Below are 15,951 nucleotides of genomic sequence, written 5' to 3' on the forward strand. Positions count from 1 at the left end.
CAAAGTGTGAGTAGATGTCATTCAGCATGGCAGGAAGAGCTGTCTCAGCTAGGGATCATAATCAATACCAAAGGCCAAGCTAAGATCCAACTGGATGAGAAGAACATCCTTTACAACTTCAAGATGTGAGTAGATGTTAGTCAACACTGTAGGAAGAGGTCTCAGCTAGAGATCGTAATCAATAATTTCAAGGCAAGCTACAATCCAACTTGATGAGAACATCCTTTACAACTTCAAAGTGTGAGTAGATGTTATTCAACACAGTAGGAAGAGCTGTCTCAGCTAGAGATTGTAATCAATAATATAAAGGCTAGCTATGATCCAACTGGATGAGAACATTCTTTCCAACTTCAAGGTGTGCGTAGATGCCATTCAACAGGACAAGAAGATACATCTCAGTGCTCTGGCTCTTCCTGAACACAGACTACCTAGGATTCAGGCAATTGGTGGCATTCAGAAAGGATGTCAACTGATCTACCATCATCTTCTCAATAAGTTTGGCCAAGAAAGGCAGATTAAAAATGGGTGATAGTTTGCCATGACATAGGGTTCAGACTGAATTTCTTTAACAGTGGCGGCATGGAGATTTCCTTCCAAGCCACAGGCATTGTGCCATGAACTAAACTAGAACTGACTAATCTGGGAACACATTTGACATAAGGGGAAACAGCTTCCCCCAAGGAAATATGATGATAGAATCAGGATTAAGGGTGGGAATAAGTTTCTTCAATCAAAATACGGAGACTACGGTAAATCAATTGAGTGTGCTCTGATTAAATGAGGAGGTTCTAGGAGCAGTCGCCATAGAAAAAGAGAGGTAAGATGGGCATTGGTCTTCTTGTTTAAAAAGTCAGCAAACTGAACAGGATCAATTAATTATTAGCTCTTATGATTAGATGAACTTGAACGAAGCTTGGAACTGGCCTGAAAAAGCTGGCGGGGATAACATGCCTTGATTTGAACTAATTGGGACACATAAGATTTATTTGACTGTCAAGTTAAAGATGTAAATCTGGCTTGTAAAGCTCTACAAGAAGCCTGAAATGAGGATGATGAATATTTCCACCATAGACGTTCAGTCTGGCAATGTTGCTTTTTAAACTGACGAATACTGTTTGGAGTGTCCTTTGCTCAGCCATGTTTTGGCCATGGCACATTTGTTCAAGGTGTCAGTCGGGAATGATATGAACATAGTCACTTTGTCTTTTAAAGGCAGTGAAGCACAAATTGAATTCAAGAGGTTACTGTCTAGTGTCTTGAAATTAAGGGAGCATATGGAGTGGAGGAGTGGTCTAGTGGTTAGAGCATCGGTCCTAATAGAAGCAAAGAGAGGGTTCAAAGCACAAAATAAAGTCCAGACAGCAAAAAAGTAGCAGGAGCCTTCACAAATGGGGTAAACAACTTTAATATTGCATCATATATCATTGACCAAACAAGGGCCTTGTTTTGGCGCAAAGTGCTTGCATCAGGGGTCGTTTGATAATAATGATCTAAAATGAAGCGAACAGCAAAAAGCTGAATTCACATCAAGCGTGAACTAAGATCCACGTCAATAATAAGCACAAAAATGCCTGCTTGCTTCGCATAGGAGCATAGCCTCACTCTTACTCCTTTTCCAATTAAAGTGTGGAAAGTGGGGGTTACAGAAATAAGTTAACAGACTTTCCTTGAACTCTCATTCTTCCATCCTTTCCGCACACCTCCAATACACCGAACAGAGCAGAGCGCCAATGGAAAGAATGGAACAAGAATACATAGCTGACAGTGGGTTAGACCTGGTGATTTCTGACGCTTGGCTTTTTCAGTTAGGTTTTCTTTCTCATCCTGTGTCTATGGGAAAAATAGCTTATAGAAATAGGCCCATTGCTCACTAGGCGTGTGAAATCTGATTTTTGGTATTCCCCTTTCTAGAGGAAGTAACACATTTCCCAATTAGCACAGAGAATGCAAAGTGCAAAGAGATGGAAAATGAACCAGCACTACCCAAAGCCATGTTAAAACCACATAAACTGGTGTGGACTGCAGGAACAGAAAGATACCAGTGATTAACTAGAGTCTATACTGATAAATGACAAATGTGAATTCCTGTACAAATATCCAGAACTGACTACAATATTCGATTGTTAAATCTACTAATATGTTTTATCATTATCAAGTAACCCAAGATCCTCCTGTAATACCAAATATATATTTTCTTATATGTTTCCACTATTCATGATGTATTGTAAGCCACATTGAGCCTGCAAAAAAGGTGGGAAAATGTGGGATACAAATGCAATAAAGAAATAAATAAATAAATAAATAACACCCGTCTCCACTCACACATATCGCAATGATCTCACCTAAACTGCACAACCAACAGTACACAATGGTCTTGGGACAACAGATGCTGCAGCTCTAGCCTCAAAAAGAAATCATCACCTTTCAATGTCTCCATAATGACAGAGGAACCTATCTCTGGTGGAACAGAAGTTCCTGCAAAACAGACCAAGCATTTCTGCGTCCAAAATACACAAGAAGCAAGCTCATCTCGTTATCCAAAGTACACCGTAAGCCCTTTCTCAGTGGCAGGCAGGTGGCTCACAGGCAGTTTAGCTTACATCTGTCTTTCCCAAGGGATTTGAGTATCCCTCCAAGAAAAACAGATTATAACCTACAATGACAGACAGAAATAAAGAGAGCGAGTGAGTTTCACATATCAGCCACAATATTTTACCAACACAGACTTCAATAGCTTTTTTGAAGGGCTGCCAGTACAAAGGTGAGGGTAGCCAATCATCCAGGATTGTGCCTGAGGCTCCAGGAATTCATTGTGCCCCCAGGGCAACTCTGCAAGCAAGCGAGGCTAGAGAAAAATCATAGGCAGGAGCTCCAGGTTCTTGTGACCACTTGAGGTAGATTCTGTAAGAAGAATTAGAAAATCCTGCTGCACATTTGCTTAAGTTTGTATATTGAATAATGTCAATTTTATTCTAGCCTACATGAGGTTCCTGTAGTCATAAGTACATAAGTATTGCCACACTGGGCCAGACCAAAGGTCCATCAAGCCCAGCATCCTGTTTCCAAAAGGTCACAAATACCTGGCAAGATCCTGAAAAAGTTCAATACATTTTATGCTGCTTATCCCAGAAATAAGCAGTGGATTTTCCCCAAGTCAATTTAATAATGGTCTATTGACTTTACCTTTAGGAAGCCGTCCAGTCCAGACCCTTTTTAAACCTCACTAAGCTAACCTCCTTTACCACATTCTCTGGCAACGAATTCCAGAGTTTAATTACACGTTGAGTGAAGAAACATTTTCTCCAATTTGTATTACATTTACTACTTTATAGCTTCATCGCATGCCCCCTAGTCCTAGTATTTTTGGGAAGAGTAAACAAAGATTCACGTCTACCCGTTCCACTCCACTCATTATTTTATAGACCTCCATCATATCTCCCCTCAGCCATCTTTTCTCCAAGCTGAAAAACCCTAGACGCATCAGCCTTTCCTCATAGGGAAGTCGTCCCATCCCCTTTATCATTTTCGTCACCCTTCTCTGTACCTTTTCTAATTCCACTATATCTTTTTTGAAAAATTGCATGGGAGCAAGTCAATGGATATGTCTGAAACATCTAACAAAGATGAGATTACCATACTTAATGATGCTTAATGTTCAGAAATCATAGCCATAAGTATAGACATTTATTCAATGATTATCACATGTACAAGCCAGAACAGGCATCCACACATTGCAAAAGTAAACAACAACTTCGACAGCACAACACAGTTTATTCCAAATTGTTTAACCACCCTTAGGTTTTGCCTTTGGGTTTAACAACATAGTAACATAGTAGATGACGGCAGAAAAAGACCTGCATGGTCCATCCAGTCTGCCCAAGACAAACTCATATGTGTATACCTTACCTTGAATTTGTACCTGTCCTTTTCAGGGCACAGACCATATAAGTCTGCCCAGCAGTATTTCCCGCCTCCCAACCACCAGCCCCGCCTCCCACCACCGGCTCTGGCACAGACATAGTAACATAGTAGATGATGGCAGAAAAAGACCTGCATGGTCCATCCAGTCTGCCCAACATAAACTCTTGTGTATACCTTACCTTGATTTGTACCTGTCTTTCTCAGAGCACAGACCGTATAAGTCTGGCCAGCAGTATTTCCCGCCTCCCAACCACCAGTCCTGCCTCCCATCACCGGCTCTGGTATAGACCGTATAAGTCTGCCCTCCCCTATCCTTGTCTCCCAACCAGCACCCCCTCTTCCCACCACCTGCTCCGCCACCTAATTTCAGCTAATGGATCCTCAGAAGCTTAGCTGAAATTGGGTGGTGGAGCAGGTGGTGGGAAGAGGGGGTGGTGGTTGGGAGGCGAGGATAGGGGAGGGCAGACTTATACGGTCTGTACCAGAGCCGGTGATGGGAGGCGGGACTGGTGGTTGGGAGGCGGGAAATACTGCTGGGCAGACTTATATGGTCTGTGCCCTGAAAAGGACAGGTACAAATTCAAGGTAAGGTATACACATATGAGTTTGTCTTTGGCAGACTGGATGGACCATGCAGGTCTTTTTCTGCACATGCACAAGCAATACCATGTGCATGTAAGGTCTGGATAAACGAATGAAAACAAAGTTTAAAGTTATCTTGAATGGGAGGACTTTTAAAGGTCCGCCACCACGTTTGGTTTCTCCCTGAACGCTGTGAGGATGAAGAGTTTTCAGAATCAAATTAAAGAAGGCAAGAATGGAATTATTTGTTTTCTTAAATCATTAGTTTTGGAGCACTATGGTGACCTCTTGAGAGGAGCGTGTTTGCGCCCTGTAAATCCCAGATAAATTTATCTTTGTGAAACGCTGGCCATCGTCGACAGTCATGGTGGGACTCGAGGATATATAGAAATTGATTGATCAAGCTGTCTCTCTGCATGACAACTTGAAGCAGAGAATCTGTTTATGGATTTTTTTGGATTATCACAGTATGTTTGAAGTCTTTAAAGTTTTGGACTATTGAATAAAATATGATAATGGTAAAATAAGGAAGGTTTTTTATGCCACGGATGACAAATATTTTATCACTTAACTAATAGTTAAGCTCTGGAACTCTTTGTGGGAGGAGGTGGTAACAACGGTTGGTATATCTGGGTTTAAAAAAGGTTTGGACAAATTCCTGGAGGAAAAGTCCATAGTCTGCTATTGAGACAGACATGGGAAGCAACTGCTTGCCCCGGGATTGGTAGCATTGAATGTTGCTGCTAATTGGGTTTCTTCCAGGTACTTGTGACCTGGCTTGGCCACAGTTTGGAAAACAGGATACTGAGCTAGATGGACCATTGCTCTGACCCAGTATGGCTACTCTTATGTTCTTATAACTCCAGCTCCATAGGGTTTGTAATACCTGGGGCGGACTTGAGGCTTTGTCCTTCTATTTTTTAGTTTTGTATGCGATGTCTGCTATCTGAGACAAACTTTTGTTATGTTATAAGGGGAAAAGGGTATAATTTGTTGTTATATTGGTTTCATCCTTTCCTATCACTGTTTTTTTTACAGGTATAGAAACTTCTCTGATGCAGTCACTTGAAATGATGACCATCATTGGGAGTTTTTCGAGTTCTGTACCTACAAATCTGTTTGGGGGTGGAGTGTAGACGTGCCCAGCACTAATTGGATAGTGTAGCTACATTTCTCCATGCTAACCGATTAGCACATGGTTAGCGCATGAGCCCTTACTGCCTAGAAAATAGATGTAGTTAAGAGCTCATGCACTAATGGAAAAATTAGCGCATGGCCATTATAGCAAAAATGGAAAATTTGGCCACAGCACGCTGGAAACCTAGGTGCTAGTCATAGCATAGCTTAGTGAAAGGGCCCCTTAATTACAGGTGACTCAGGGGTCCTTTTACTAAGCCATGGTAAAACATGGCCTGTAGTATGAGCGCATGTTTTTGGCGTGTGCCGGGTCAGTTTTTACCGCATCTGGGAAAAAGGGCTTTCTTTCAATGGGCCAGGAAAAAGGCCTGTGGTAAAACTGAAACCAGGCATGCCTATTTATGGCTAGAGCCCTTAATGTCACCCATTGATCTAGCGGTAAGGGCTCACGCGCTTCACGCATGGTGACAGGTCGGCACACACACCAACTGCCAATTAACGCCCATGTGGAGGGGGATTTTGTCGATGATTATATTAACTGCCAAAAGGGTTCTTCAGTAAATTCCCCTATAACGGGGGTAGAGTGTTACCTGGTGATAAATCAGACTTTTTTTCCCCCCAACTCTCCATAAAATAATACGGTGAATCCACAGTCCACTTTTTGTTGATATTTTGTTTCTTTGAGTTTTTGAGACTGTGTTAAAAGCCTTTGATTCATTGAGTGTCACATAATAGAAACCATTCAATTTACCCTTAAAAGGCAGGATAAATTGTTACTTGACTGGATGCTTACTACATTTATTTGGGGAGGGAGGCAAGCCAGGTTTCCTCTTAATTTATTGTACTGTTCAGTTTGACGGGGAGGATTGGCATTGCCTTCCTTAGACCTTCATAGTAAAGCTTGTCACATGTGACAAATATTTGACTCGTCTCAAAATACTGAATACTACATTAGAGGTTGAGAAGGTATTCTTATCCCCTCTCTCTGCTAGTTATGCTCTTTCATGTATGCACTAAGGCGTTGCCTTGCAGACTTAGGAGAAGTAATTTAATAACATCCTTGCAGCTTGTATGGGGTTGGCGGTGTAAAAAAAAACAATCAGATCAATCAATATATATAACAGAATGGCTACCTCTCAGGGGGAATGCCAGTTTTCCAGTGGGTATTACTAGTAAGGCATTTCAATTATGGGCTCAAGATGGTGTAACCCATGTGCTGAAGGGTAGGTACAACCTCTTGAGTTATTTATGTATATATTTATTTATTGGGATTTATTAACCGCCTTTATAAAGAGATTCATCCAAGGCAGTGTACAGCAGGTACAATTTAACATAAAACTTACAATTTTATTAACAGCATAGCAATAGTAAAATAACCAAGAATAACTAAATGCAAAAAAATGAAGTAAACTTGAAAACAGTAAATTGAAACCTAATAATAGAACTGCTGTGAAACAGTATCAAAAATATACACATTTAACAGCACTGGAATTCAACTACCAGAGATAGAATACAATGTTAGCATTATACTAATGATACACCTAATAAGCATGCATTAGAACATTCAACTAACATAGATATAATGCTAAATAGTTTCTACAATACGGCTTACCATATAGCTGAAGGACCAAGAGCAGATAAATGATGGGAACAAGGTGTGTGGTCCAGAGTCAGTTGGGATAATTTGATGGTTAGTTAAAGTCAAGGCAAGTTTGTTGTATAGTTAAGCAAGAGATAAGGATCTAAATTATGATGTGTGTTGCAAGCTAGTCCGGGTGTAAAATGGGTGTATAGTCTGTCACCCTAGGTATTAAAGGCTTGGGAGAAGAGACAGATTTGGGATGCCCATCAATTGAGGCCAATGGGATCCATATGCTTTATTTACAGGTAAAACATTAGGTTCAATCCCTAGATTCTCATTACTGAACAGAAGATGCAGTGGAACAAGTTGAAGAAACTTATTTACTTGCTAAGGAAGATAAGACTAACATTTATTTTTATCATAAAATGTTGCATGCTAAACACCACCTCCTTCCCTAGAGCACTGGATCCAGAAATGAACTCAAGATTTAGGATGGAAGTTACACTTAAAGGTTTAGTTCTTATGGCCTCAGCTAAGGTGGTGAAAGCTAGAGCTCTAAAGATGGGCATTGCTTCTTGTAATCTTTGCATAAATGTCGGGAGCCAAGAGCTACATTGGGTCACTTGTTCTGGGCCTGTGAATGCATCCAAAGATTTTGAGAGCAGGTGCTTCATTACACCGTTAGAGTATTGTACTAGCAGATCCCATTTAGTCTTCAGCTTTTTCTATTCAAGATTGTTCTGCCATTAGACACTCTACTACAAGAATCCAAGGGAACAGTACATTATAGGGGGTGAAGTGCTTCTGCGTACGAAAGAAGAGCGGGACTTGGGGGTGATTGTGTCTGATGACCTTAAGGTGGCTAAACAGGTAGAAAAGGTGACGGTCAAAGCCAGAAGAATGCTAAGGTGCATAAGGAGAGGGATGACCAGCAAGAAAAAAAGAGGTGATAGTGCCCTTGTTCAAGTCTCTGATGAGGCCTCATTTAGAGTACTGTGTGCAATTCTGGAGACCACATTTATGGAAAGATATAAACAGGGTGGAGTCGGTCCAGAGGGCGACTAGAAAATTAGTAAGCAGTCTCTGGCGTAAAACATATTGGGACAGGCTTAGAAGGAGGAGGAGGTGGAGGAGTGGCCTAGTGGTTAGGGTGGTAGACTTTGGTCCTGGGGAACTGAGGAACTGAGTTCGATTCCCACGGAACTGAGTTCGATTCCCACTTCAGGCACAGGCAGCTCCTTGTGACTCTGGGCAAGTCACTTAACCCTCTATTGCCCCATGTAAGCCGCATTGAGCCTGCCATGAGTGGGAAAGTGCAGGGTACAAATGTAACAAAACAAAACAAACCTCAATATGTATACGCTGGAAGAGAGGTGAGAGAGAGGGGATATGATAGAGACGTTTAAATACCTCAGTGGCGTCAATATACAGGAAGTGAGCCTTATTCAAATGAAGGAAAACTCTGGAATGAAGGGACATACAATGAAGTTAAAAGGAAATACTTAGGAGGATGCATGGAATGGCCTCCTGGTGGAGGTTGCGGACACGAGGACTGTGTCAGAATTTAAAGCGTGGAACAGGCTTCTGGGATCCCTTAGGAAAGGAAGAGTTAGTGATTACCAAGGATGGGTAGACTGGATGGGCCTTATCTGCCGTCATGTTGCTATGTTTCTGCTGCTGCACCCCATCAACCATGACACAATGGTTGAACCTGGTCTATGCTATAATGCTATAATGGTGTTTGAGAGACACAGAGTAGGTTGTCTGGAGGGGAATGCCACTTAGAGCTGGAATCTTAACTATTAACTCAGAAGGTCTCTTATATTTGTTTGGTAGTCCGGTGTGTTTCTGGCATAAGGAGTACCCTGAGATTTGGACTCTCTTTAAGTAGTTCTAGATAGAGGGGAGGGTGGGGTATTTGGTGGAAATGGGTTAGACTTCATAAATGTAAACATTAAAGAAATTGATTTTTGTTCTTTATCCTTGTTGAAACAAGGCTTGGCAACATGGTTTTGCTACTTTTTGGACTGTATGTTATTGAATTTTGACTTGATGTCTTGTACTTGTAACTCTTGTCTTAATAAAAATTATTTTTATCAAACACACATATAAAACCATGTTTGCTGCTCTGGCTAAGAGACTGCTACAAGAGAATATTTACTGCATATTTCTGCTGTAGAGAGAGTCTTCCCTGTATAGGTTTGATATCAACTGTGCCTGGTACAGGAAGGCACAAGAATGTTCAATGAAGTGGGAGCATCTCTGCTTTCTCACTGAAGTCTGGACACCTGTTGTAAATAGTTCTGTGCTTTTCTGCTTGGCTAGAGAAACTACCACCTTCTGAGAAGATAAATATAATCTCTATTGTAGGATCATGCATATTGAGACTGTGAAGGCGTCTATAGGACGCTGACCCTTTCCCTTAAAAATACTCCCTTACAGAGTCAGTACCACCTTATGCCCCATAGTCCCATCCAAAGAGGAAGTGCCACGGGAGGGGTGGAGCCAGGAGGGCAGTTTCCAGGAAGTATAAAAAGCAGGGCCACAGTTGGGTTAAAGAGGTCCAGAGGGAGGCAGCTATGCCCCACGACATATGACTCCGCCACTTATGTGTAAACTAACAGGGGTGTAGCCACGGGTGAGCCTGGACGGGCCCAGGCCCAGCCACTTTTGCTCCAGGCCCGCCCAGCCTCTTCTGCCTGCTCTCCCGGTCCACGTGGTCTGCTCACTTTTACTGCCCTGAAGTGCCGTTCTCCCTCCAGCACCGGCGATTCCCATAGCCATCCTTCTGCCAGCATGCGTCATCGGGGCCTCTTCTCAGGCACGTCCCGCCTACTCTGTAACTTCCTGCGTCCCACCTTTGCAGAAAACAGGAAGTTGCAGAGTAGGCGGGACGTGCCTAAGAAGAGGCTCCGACGACGCGCGCTGGCAGAAGGCTGGCTATGGGAATCACCGTTGCTGGAGAGAGAACGGCACTTCAGGTCAGTAAAAATGACCACAACTGACCATGTGCAGAGGGCTGTCACGGGGGGGGGGGGGTAGCGGGTGGAGAGGAAATGCGGCAGCGGTGGGCGAATGGAGAGGAAATGCAGCGGCGAGCGGGCGGTGGGGGGGGGGGTGGTAGCGGGTGGAGAGGAAATGCAAGGCCTGTGCCCACCCAGTCCACCTCCAGGCCCATCTAAAAATTAAACTCTGGCTATGCTACTGAACTACAACAGCTACAGTCAGGTAGGTCAAGTCCAACTTGGAACTTTTCAGACTTTGTATTTTCACCCGAGTACTCAATAGAGACTGCGCTGGTAACTGGAGAGCCAGGTCAGAGATAAATTGTGCCAATAGACAGGAATGTATGCTGTGGTTGTGAAGCAGGCCACTGAGGACATTGTCACTTTCAAGGATTTGGGTTTGAGTTTGCCTTCTTCCTGTGAATTGAACTGGACCTCCTTGCCCAACAACTTCAATAAATATTTGCTTTTACCTGCAACCGCTGTGCAGCCTGTCTTACCAGTGCTCCAGAGCCAGAAAAGCCAGAATCCTTAACCTTTGGGCCTTGTAGGACTGCCAGGCAGGAACAATGGGCAAAAGGAGTTACCCTGCTCTAAGTTAGTGGAGGGAAGTATAGTTAGTGCAGGACTGCGTCAATATGCAGGTAATATGTGATATAATATAAAGCATAGTAATGATATATGTGATAAAGATTTTGGATAACTTATAGTTGTGGTAGTATGTTTGTGCAGCGCTGCGTATGCCTTGTAGCACTATAGAAATGCTAAATAGTAGTAGTAGTAGTCTCTTGTAACCAGAGCTAATATTGTGATGTCATAATGCCTCAGGCCACCAATAAGAGCCAACCTCATCAGTGATGTCACAATGGCTTGATTGTCCTATACTTGGCTCACTTTTATTACATAGCTCTTTGAGCAGGGACTGTCTTTCTTCTCTGTTTGTGCAGCGCTGCGTACGCCTTGTAGCGCTATAGAAATGCTAAATAGTAGTAGCAGTAGTAGTAGTATATGGATATTCATTAGAGCTATTCTGAAAACCTGACTTGTTGGTGGTCCTTGAGGACAGAGAACGAAGACCAAGGCCTTACATGCACACATAAACCAGAGTATCTAGAACTGGAACAATACAACTTTTGATTTAGGGCCCCTTTTACAAAGTGCCAGTACCCGTGCCATCATTTTGCCACGCGTCATTTAGGCAGTACTACAGGAGTCCAGCAGTAGTGCTTGCTTCCAGCGTACGCCATTTCCAGCGCTTAAAAAACATATTTTTTAGTCCAATGGAAATCGGGCAGCCCTGTGCACTGTCCTATGAGGAAACTCTGAAGCAGCTAGGGCTCTTCAGCTTGGAGAAAAGACAGCTGAGGGGAGATATGATAGAGGTCTATAAAAGAATGAGTGGAGTGGAAGGGGTAAACGTGTATCAATTGTTTACTCTTCCCAAAAATAATAGGACTAGGGGGCATGCAATGAAGCTAGAAAGTAGTCAGTTTAAAGCAAATCAAAGAAAATATTTCTTCACTCAACATGTAATTAAACTCTGGAATTCGTTGCCAGAGAATGTAGTAAAAGCGGTTAACTTAGTGGGGTTTAAAAAAGGTTTGGATGGCTTCCTAAAGAAAAGTCCATAGACCATTATTAAAATGGACTTGGGGAAAATCCACTGCTTATTTCTAGGATAAGCAGCATAAAATGTATTTTACTATTTTGGGATCTTGCCAGGTACTTGTGACCTGGATTGGCCACTGTTGGAAACAGGATGCTGGGCTTGATGGATCTCTGGTCTGTCCCAGTATGGCAATACTTATGTACTTATGATGTTCTGTCTCACTGTATTTCCAAACGTAAGCCACATCGAATTTGAGTTTGCTTGGTATAATGTGGTATATAAATGTCAAATTTTTTAAAACCCACAAACAAAATACAATCAGCTTAAAGTATATATCAGTTTGTTTTAAAACAACGAAGGCAAAAAATGATGTATCTCCAAATGAGAATTCGGTCCAAATGGTTCCACAAACTGAAAAAAAAATCCATTGTTGTTCAAGATGCAAAAGCTGAGATTTCAAATCACCACTAGGCAAAGTGGGGATCACATGATCAATCAGAAAACATTTGAGATTAAAAAAAAAAAATCATGACCCTGAAATAAACAATGATATGCAATTGGAGCTTCCAATTTCTTATTAAAGACACAGCTTTTATGCTCAGTGAGCCAGTCTTAGAGTTTACAGGATGTCTGTCCAATTATATACAATTTCTTACATGGGCACTAGAGAATGACATCGTCCCCTGGGTTCTGGCTCCATCACCGCCCCATCCCCACAGGTTCTGTCCTCATCTACAGAAGCCTTGAACACTTATGATTTTATATTTAAATCTTTTTATTAAAGTATAAAAAGGAACAATAGGCTGTGCCACTGTTGTGTATAAATTACAAATAGAAAACAATAATAACAGTGAGCAGCTATAACCCTCCTTCCCACCACCACCCTCTACTCTTCCAACTAGAAAATGGCACGGGGACAAAGTTTGTCCCCATCCCTGTGGGCTCTGTCCCCATTCCCGTGGTTACTGCGGTTTCCCGTCCTTGTGTCATTCTCTAATGGGCATATGTTTCACATGTAGTTTGGTGGTTCAAACAATAAACTTAACCACTCCCGGCTCAGTAAAAATAAGTTGAATGATGATGCTGCAAAACTGAAAATGTACACATACTCTTCCTCATTGACTAATGGCAGACATAATCGCTTCTTTATATTGTGGGTAGTTGTTTGTCCCAGAAAGCTGGATATACTATTAGGACCGGCCAACATTTACACAAAGCCTTTGCAACATACTGGAATAAAGTGAAGGGAGGGACAACGTGACCAGTTTAGACCCCCTGACAGAGTCCAAATCTGACATAGCACTACAGGAGAGTGGGATTCAATCTGGGAAAAGGTTGTGCCGTCATTAGCTCCTGTACTGGATCCATTAGTTTGGGAAAATAGACCTCAGCTGAGTCTATTCTTAAGGGGAGAGGGAAATCAGCCCAAAGGTCTGTTGACCACAGTGTCCCCCAGACTTAGTCAATGTTGCACTGGGAATCTAGACCTACATCCTTCTTGAGAGCAACTTACTCATACTTGCTGCACCAAGCCGCATGTCTGCATCATCTGCTGGAGCCAGAGAAATACTGAGGAGCTGATGGCTGCATGAACTCCCTGCAAGGGAGGTGAAATCAATTCTGAGGTCTTTTTTCCTCTGGCTCCATTTGCTGGCAGAGAACATAACCCACTCATCAGGATTTATCTGGCCTGGACAACAGGGAAATGGCATTTCTTTATTAAACAAAACAGTTTGCTAAAATCAGCAACCTCACTTGCTTCAAACTGAACTCTGAAAGAGGGCAGTGACCAATCAGAATGCAGACCTAGCAACCAATCAGAAAAGATAACTACACTGTAGCTATAGACTACTACTTCTGATCACAGGAAAAGCTGAAATGGGAGAACCTCTGGTGCCCCCCACCCCACCTACTGATGACCAAGAAGAGGAGACAATGGATGGACAGCAATTTTGGTGCTGAAAACCCACTTGCATAGATCTCAATATGGACCTGGAGAGATGAGCACATATATTGTTTTTCCATTGTGTAATAAGTATGTAGACTCCTTCATAAGCAGACAGTACTGATTAAAGAAAAAAAAATAAGCATTTGTCCTATACTTAGATCACAACTTCTCTTCGACCTCATAATTTAGGAAATAACAATGCTACTCTACAATTTATTATTAGACGTAGCATTATATGGCTTTGAATTGCTACAATGAAGTGACGCATTCAAGAAGGCAAGCAGCTAAAAGCTAAAATGGACATTTTAAAATCACTCTGCTAAAATTCTCTTAGTCGGCACTCTTTAAACCATGAGAATTGTTTGTATCTTGAGAAACCGTATCAAGATTCTTGATACAGTTTCTAATCAGTAAAGAAAAAAGATCTTAGAGTCAAATTTAAAAGTTCCTGCTCTGACTTCAAATGTATCTTCCACAAATATGTGGAGTTTGCTTAAACAGGATTCTGGTTCTCAAAACCCACCGGATCCTAATTTGTTCAAATGCACATCAGGATTCAAGTTTATTCTGAGAATCATTTCTCCTCACAGACTGACGAATCTGATTGGGTCAAAGAAACGTATAACAATTTCTGTGCTCAAGGCACCAGTCCTGTTAAGCTGATAAGCAAGAAGAATAAAATCATGAATATCAACCACTTATAATTGTTTTTTTCTTTCTGGAAGTAATAAATAGAAAAAAAGGAAAATAAAATAAGAAATACTTTTTATTGGACTAATTTAATACATGTTTTTGTATTAGCTTTCAAAGGCAGTACATTCTAGTCTGCCCAACAAGATAAACTCATATGTGCTACTTCTTGTGTATACCTTACCTTGATTTGTATCTGCCATTTTCAGGACACAGACCGTAGAAGTCTTGCCCAGAACTAGCCCCACCACCCAAACACCAGCCCCGCCTCCCAATCTCGGCTAAGCTTCTGAGGATCCATTCCTTCTGCACAGGATTCCTTTATATTTATCCCACGCATGCTTGAATTCCGCTACCGTTTTCATCTCCACCACCTTCCGTGGGAGGGCATTCCAAGCATCCAACACTCTCTCCATGAAAAAATACTTCCTGACATTTTTCTTGAATTTGCCCCCCCTTCAATCTCATATCATTTCCCTGCAATGTTTAGTTTATTTGAGAACTTACTATATTGCATTCTGTCAATTAGCAAAAGCACAGTGGTTTACAATCTAATATATCAAAACATTTGTGCTCTACCTAGAAGAGGAAATGAGCCTCAAGGGCTATGGATAAACTTTGTGCTCCCCTGCCTGTTCACAAAGGGACAAAGACAAGCAGAACCTTGTGGATTGCTCTCGACTGAATGACCATGAGGCATATTTTCAAAGCACTTAGCCTCCCAAAGTTCCATAGAAACCTATGGAACTTAGCCTCCCAAAGTGCTTTGAAAATAAGCCTGCTTGTCTCTTCGGCAGACCATCTCCTGAGTCACTTACCTCTGGCAACAGGCTTCCCAACCCGCCAGACTAGCATCTGGAGGGACTACCATCCAATCAGAGATCTAACAAAGAATTCTCAGGTTGCAGCTGGAATGCATTTGCAGTATCCATGGCAGTTTCCAGCTGTAGTCCTGGAACCACCAACTGAGCACAGATGATCAAAAAGGTTTCAAATGAACATGTGTCCAAGGTACCATCTCCAATGTGGCCACCATGAGGCCAAGGACCTTCATGTAATCCCAGGCAATTGGATATTTCAGGCAGAGTAGCAGCAGGATCTGGGAGTAGGGCTTATGAATACCTGGAAGAGAGAAAAACACCCGTTCTGCTTGGGTGTCAGAGGACATCCAAGTAATATATTGCAACAGCAAAAAAGAAGGTAGAAGCACACACAGGACCTTTTACTAACCTGCTTATTTTCGAAGGAGATGGCCGGCCATCTTCTGACACAAATTGGGAGATGGCCAGCCATCTCCTGAACCCAGCCAAGTGCACTTCAGGCAGGTGGACCCAGGCCCATCCCCCCCTACCTGTTACACTTGTGGTGGTAAATGGGAGCCCCCCAAACCCACTGTACCCACATGTAGGTGCCCCCCTTCATCCCTAAGGGCTATGGTAGTGGTGTACAGTTGTGGGGAGTGGGTTTTGGGGTGGGG

The sequence above is a fragment of the Microcaecilia unicolor genome, chromosome 4, assembly GCF_901765095.1.
Source record: "Microcaecilia unicolor chromosome 4, aMicUni1.1, whole genome shotgun sequence".
In the NCBI taxonomy this organism is placed as follows: domain Eukaryota; kingdom Metazoa; phylum Chordata; class Amphibia; order Gymnophiona; family Siphonopidae; genus Microcaecilia; species Microcaecilia unicolor.